The sequence below is a fragment of the Lynx rufus genome, unplaced genomic scaffold (genome assembly GCF_022079265.1).
Source record: "Lynx rufus isolate CCGP_SWC_20201006 ecotype Redwood Valley unplaced genomic scaffold, mLynRuf1.p SCAF_3, whole genome shotgun sequence".
In the NCBI taxonomy this organism is placed as follows: Eukaryota; Metazoa; Chordata; class Mammalia; order Carnivora; family Felidae; genus Lynx; species Lynx rufus.
Genome location: NW_025814845.1, coordinates 11,101,779 through 11,108,627, shown reverse-complemented (window position 1 = coordinate 11,108,627; position 6,849 = coordinate 11,101,779).

Below are 6,849 nucleotides of genomic sequence, written 5' to 3'. Positions count from 1 at the left end.
GGTCTAGGTGATCTTCAAAATCTTTTTCAGATGTAAAAAAGTCATTAAAACTAGATTATTTTCTCAGGTTTCCATGGCAAAGGTAATGGTGGAAACCCAGAATCCTGATTTCTAGATCAATTCACATTAATTGATATTGCCTCTTCAGGTCCTACTCCCATCCACTCTACCCAAATTCTCTGGTCAGTTCTCAGTCCATTCCCCAGGCAGTGATCTCCAACTCCAGTTGCATCAAAATCACCTAGATGCCTGTTAAAACACAAATTGTTCAGCTCCACCCCGAGAGTTTCAGATTCAGTAGGTCTACATTCACCCAAGAATTTGTATTTCTAGCAAGTGTTATGAGATAATTCTCCACAAGTCTAGCGTTTCCTCACATCTTGCAAGCAGAGTCACTGGCTTCCTTTTTTCTGGACTACCTTCCAAGGATTTTGTGTAGTGAACAGCCTTAGGAGATAGACAGTAAAAGGCAGGTTTATTTATATCCTGTTTAATAAAGATAACAATGTTGTTCTCCAGGGCAAAGTTCAGGAAAACTTACTGTCCATTATAAATGATCAGGATTCCTTAAGCTCATGATTCTTCTCCTTTAATGCCAACCACTTTTTGTACAGGCATTATCTGGCCCTCCTGCCATTGCCCTGTGAGAATTAAGGCTCTGGGACTGATATAAGCACTTTATATATGACATATTTTAATTTATTTATAAGGCTTTTGTCTACATCTCCTTCTCAGTATATTTCTTGAGTTCCAGGATTCTTACTGTGCCCACTCCTCTATTGTTCCCAGGACTTAAAACAGAGTCAAATACATAAAAGGTACTCAGTAAACATTTGTTTAATGAATGAATAAATACATGAAAAGGAAATGAATAATAACCCAATAAGTTTGGCACAACTCAACTCTATTTTATAGATGAAAAAACAAGAAGTTGAGTGGGTTTGGATAACTTAGCAATAATCACAGAGCTAGGAAATTATAAAGCTGGTATTTGGACCTAAGTGTCTGATTCTCCCACCTAAACTTCTAATCACTATGTTCTACCATATGTCTGTGAAGAGAATTGGAACAGAGAGTGGATACCAGTAGGTCCGTCATGGCTACTTGGTAATCCCAATGATTGTTTTCTCCTTTCTACAGAGCTACTTTCTAAATTTTCTACCAAAAAATATAGATATAAGTATTTTACATATGTCTATATATGAATGTATATATATATATATATGCATGTACATACATATATATGTATATCTATGTGCATATATATGTATATATATTTTTTATAATGAGAAAAATTTTATTTTTAAAAAATCTAAGGAATGGACTTATTTCAATGATGCTTCTACCACCAAAAATACTTAAGAATGTCTCCTCTGGAATTGCACTCAGAGATAGTGAAAGAGGCAGACAAGAAAATGATTCTCCATACTTTGTCACACTTCATTTTGACCCCACATGGCTTTGCCTCCACTCATCCCTTCATTTAATTGTCCAGACCAGCTCTGATTCCAAAAAGTATTACTTTTTTTCCAAAATCAAATTGTCTCTTGTGGACAAAGATTTGCAACTCCTGAAGAAGTTAAAGGAAGTCAATATAAACTCTAAGTAGACAAACCACACCATAGGTTCCAAAAATACTCCTGAGCATCTTTGGTATAGGTGGCCTAGTCTCTGGAGCCTATTCATTTAAACATGATCTACACTTATTTCCAATATATGAGTTTCAAAAGCCAATATCCTGAAATCAAGGTCATAGCTCAGGTTTTTCTCTATTATAATTATTTGAAAAGTGATTGCCCTCTTGTCTGCAACTCTATCATGATAACAGCTAAGCAAGAACCCTGCCCATCCCCACATTCCCTTGCCATGACAGCCCAGAGCTTATTGGAAACACAAAGGAGGAGCTCTGCCTCCCACAGCAGTATTTGGACCCATGTAATTTAGATTCACTAAGATAATCAGTGTGTGATCATTAAAAGAACACTGTACTGTTTACAGTTCTCAAGCATTGGGGACATTCTCCTTTGTTCATTATACTCAATTAGAAATTTGAATTAAGGTTTCCATTAAGCAAACACTGATCTCTTTTCCCATGTTTATTGTGGAACAGAAGCCAACAAGCCTCTTTAATTCCTTTCCAAGTTCTGTATATGAGTTGCATTGCTGAGAACAAGGTTGGTAATATAATTGCTCTCCCTCTGTGTGTTTGGGCCACTTGGTAGGAGAGAATACAACTCAATCAAAATTCTATCTTCTGAAAATCATTATAATTTTTCAATCTTATTTACTTAAAATTTGGAGATACATTTGTAGAATTTTGAGAAAATGAAAATATGCTTTCTGAACATTGACTTTATAAATAATCTTATGGTATGGTGAAAAGAACCTCACTTTGGAAATCAAAAGCCTGGATTCATGTCTCAGTTCCACTTACTAGCTGGGGGACCTAGGGGAAGCTATTTAATTCCTCTGAGTTGAGGTTTTCCGACTGGTAAAAAATGGATTTATAATACCAGTGCAGAATACCTCATAAAATTATTATCAGTATCAAGTGAGATTATATATATATATATATATATATATATATATATATATATGAAAATGCTGATAGTGTTTATTATTTAGAATTAACAATCACATAATCATTGAAGGTAATCTTCAAAGACATACCTAATTTTTAATTTGATGCTCCTGAAATGTTTCATTATAATACAGTCTAATGTCTCATTGGAACATTTAATCTATCAACAAAGAGCATAATAGGAGGACAGTTTCTATTTAATCATGCAAGAATAATTGTAATGGGAAGGTTACACTTGAAACATCCAGTCCTGTGGGTGGGGGAAGGGGATGTATTATGCTTCAGCTTTCAAATTCACAGAAATGGATCCTTCCTTTCTTGTGTGGCATTTCACAATGTTTTTGTCCTGGGAAAGGGGTGGGGCAGGAGCTGTAGAAAGAGGGACAAATTGGAAAGGTCTCATTTCTTTTCAATTACTATAGCCAGACTCCAAGGACATCATTCACAATGGGTAGTACAAGGAGACGCTCCCTCCAGAAAACACTTTAATTATCAGCTGCTGGCATGTGTCCAGGAGGGAGCTGGCTATCAGAGGCTGGGAGGCTGGAGCAAGGCTTTCAACCGGCCAGATTCAGAAAAGGGAATACCCAGGGAGGGACACAAAGTAATTACCATCATCAAGAACAATTGCAACAATACTGGAGTTGGGCTCGGGTTGTTCACAAACAGGCAATTCCTTTTGTGCAGACATTTGTGTTGACCCCCTCGTACAGACGCTCCAGAAGGAAAAAAGCAGGCTATAACCTTTTCCTTCTTAATCATCAACATTTAGCAGGGTAAATGTCATCTGCTGTCTGACTTTTCATTAACCATATAAAATCCTGGGAAACGGTCTCTGCATTTACAGATATGCTTCTTTTTTTTTTTTTAATGATTTCCTCTACTTCTTTCCGTTTTGTTTTAAAAACCAACTATTTCATCTGCACGCCCCCGTCCCCTCCCCCACCCTCCCCACAGAGATTGTTGGAGGTGGCACTTCTGCAACCTCCTCATCAGAAGTTTCTGAAGGCAGAATTATTGAAAGCAAATTGGGTAACTACGCTAACGAGACTCAATTTAACTGTCATCAGGAAATTATAAAATAGCTTATCAGAGATTGAATGTGAAGGAAAGACCCCGAGGATTGTCATTTAAGAAGCAGTAGGTTAAACTGTGTGGGGAAGATTTCCTTTAGCTCGTTAGTACTTGAAGTCACAAGCATTTAAAGATCTAAGACACACCAAGGGAACAAGCCGGCCTTCCGTTCTCCTGCTGGAGAGGGTGATTAGCTGGAATTAACAAGAGCACCACTAAGGATTTCTTCCCAGATCAATTCAAACAACAGAGTTACCCTGACACAGAAATCTTAGGAAACAGTTAACCTGGGTTTGCAACGCTGTGTGCATGCCATGGGAGGAGTGTGTACGTCTGGCATTTTCTCTCTGCAGAGCAGAATGTCACTGGGAAATTATTGAGATAAAAACACATCCACCCTGCACCTGTCAGAGTCATGTCGTGATGAGAAAAATTACCCCATGGTGCCTGGTTCTGTGGATGTCTCCATTCTATTCCCCAGCCTGCCAGTCACTTACTTGTAGCTCCATGAGCAAACTCCCCTAGGCAGGGTTAATGGTTGGGGGAGGAGGGTGGAAAGCCATCAGTCAACTATTAGCTTTAGCAAGCATTTCACCAGTCAGATTCATTTTGTTTAAGCTGACAGTCACACAGTGTAGGACAAGAGCCACTTCCAAACTGCAATCTTAGATGGTCCCCATCTAGGCCTGGGCCCGATCTCTATAATGTATTAGATGCACTTCTCAGTAGATGGCATTAAAAAAAAAAAAACCATACACAAGGCCCACCACAAACCAGCTCCCTGAGGGGAAGAGACAGTCCTGATTAAATAAAATTTTAGGCTTATGATTTCAATTTGGCGGAGTCCTAGATTTGCCATCAAATATATTCCTAGATGAGATGGGGCTTGCTATCAGGAAACCTGAGTTTGAATCCCAGTTCCACCACAAACTGAATGACTCTGGGCCAGTCACCCAAGCAATGGAACCTTATCTCCAAACATAGAGATAATGAGGAGAGGACCTACCTCACAGGAGTAGAACAGGCATCAGCCTAAGCAGTGTATTTCAAACACACTGGAAGGCATGAAGCAAACTGATACTTTACTGAATGGATGCTCAAACCAAGATTACTCTGATGGTAGCCCATTAAAAAATAATAACAACGATTATGTAAAATCAGGAAATGGGATTTTTGTATCATAAATTAATCCTGTCTTCAAAATAAGCCAGACTACAGACTAGATAAAATACATTTTAATTCACTAAATATCCCCAGTTCACTCCAGATAATACTATTAGAGAGTACAGCGTACCTATCTGTGTTTTTTGCAGAAAGAAACTGGCTATTCTTAAAACAAAAAGATGTACTAGAAGTTTATCAAGGAAACACAAAATTTAAAATTGTCAAAATCAGACTTTAGATATGACAGGTAACAGACTCTCCCGGACCAAACTTTAATAAGGCTCCTCTCGGACCTGTTGTCAAGTAGTCCTCAACCTTGGTCCCTGTCCCGTCTTTGGCCTGCCTATACCAGGAATCCTGGTAGGTCAGTTTAGCAAGAAAAACTCCTGATCCTTGATGTCTCGTCTTTGTAATTTTCCATCCACTGACCCCATCTGATCCTGCTCCTTGGCTACAAATCCCCAGCTGTCTTTGTTGTATTCAGAGTCCAGCCCCATCTCTCCCTTCTATTTCAACAGCCATGACCTCTATTGCAATAATCTTGAATAGAGCCTTCCTTAACCTTTTAACAAGTGTCAGACAATAACTTTAATACATGAAAGAAGGAGGCAGCATGGGATCAAGAATATGAACACCTGTGAACAGGAATTGTTTTCTCTCCCACTGTGAGTATCACCATGACACCTCCCAACTTCTCCTGGCCTTAGGAGCACTTGCAAAGTCCTGTATGCAAAGTCCTGTATGGAAGTCAGGTATGTATGTATGTATTGGCTCAGACTAGGTTCCCTGCCCAAGCCCCGGCTTCACCAGGTGACGGAAAGAGAGACCACTTTCTCTCTAGATTCTGTGGACAGAGATGAAGCAGGTAAGGTGTTTTCAAAATAGAAAGGATTAGATGCTGAGCAGCCAGAAATGTTCATTCTGTTGCTGCTAGCCACTGGGTGTGGCCCATATGCCAGAGAAGAAGGTGAAGAGTTGTTATGCCCAGTGTTACAGATCAGGAAACTGAGACTCAGATAAATTCAGTGCCTTTTTCAAAGATTATACATCTAAGTAGTATGACCCAGGTCTGTCTGCCTTGATCTTTCCACACCATTCAGCTGGCTCCCATATAAACTGATTTAACCACTGAGCCCAGGGCTGAATGAAATAGCAAATAAGAAAAGAACTTGTAAGGGCTCCTGGGTGGCTCAGTCCTTGAGCGTCTGACTCTTAATTTCGGCTCAGGTCATGATCCCAGGGTCATGAGATCAAGCTCCGAGTTGGGCTCCATGCTGGAGCCATGAGCGTGGTGCCTGCTTAAGATTCTCTCTCCCTCTGCTCCCCTCCCCAACTTGTGATATCTCTCTAAAAAAAAAAAAAAACAAACCGAAACAACTTGTAAACCAACATAAGAGGAAGACACTGATGAGAAATAAAATCAGGGTCTCCTTTTTCTTCTGTGAAAACAATGCAAGGTGTCTCCTCCTGTGCCTCACACAGAGGAAAAGTGGGAAACAGCATTGTCTCACATGGGCATGCATGCACACTGCCCACTGCTGCAGAAGCTGTACCCCACCCTTGAAGGAGGAGGCTGTGCATTATTGTCTCTGTGCTGTGTGAACCTCACTGCCCCAAGATGCTGAAGCTCCCTGTGCCATGAATGTTTGATTCCTATCTGCCAAGCACCAATGGAGACCAGCTTGACCGGAGGAGGATGCTGACCAGAAAAGGCTTTGTGCCCTCCTTCCAGATTTTTCATACCTGCGAGCCAATGACATTCAAAACAATAACAGAAATTACTCATTGTGTGTTTTATTTCTTAGTATTTCAATGATTTTTATCCGTATGGAGCTGGACAAAGGAGTAAATAATAATAATAATTTGAATTTCACGTCTAAAAACCTTTCATACAAAATTATAAATATTTTTTCTTTCCAACCCTCCACGCAGGGTAGAATAATAAAGTATAAAGATTAAAAATAAAAGCCAGGCTATGGGGCACCTGGGTGGCTCAGTCAGCATCCAACTTTGGCTCAGGTCATGATCTT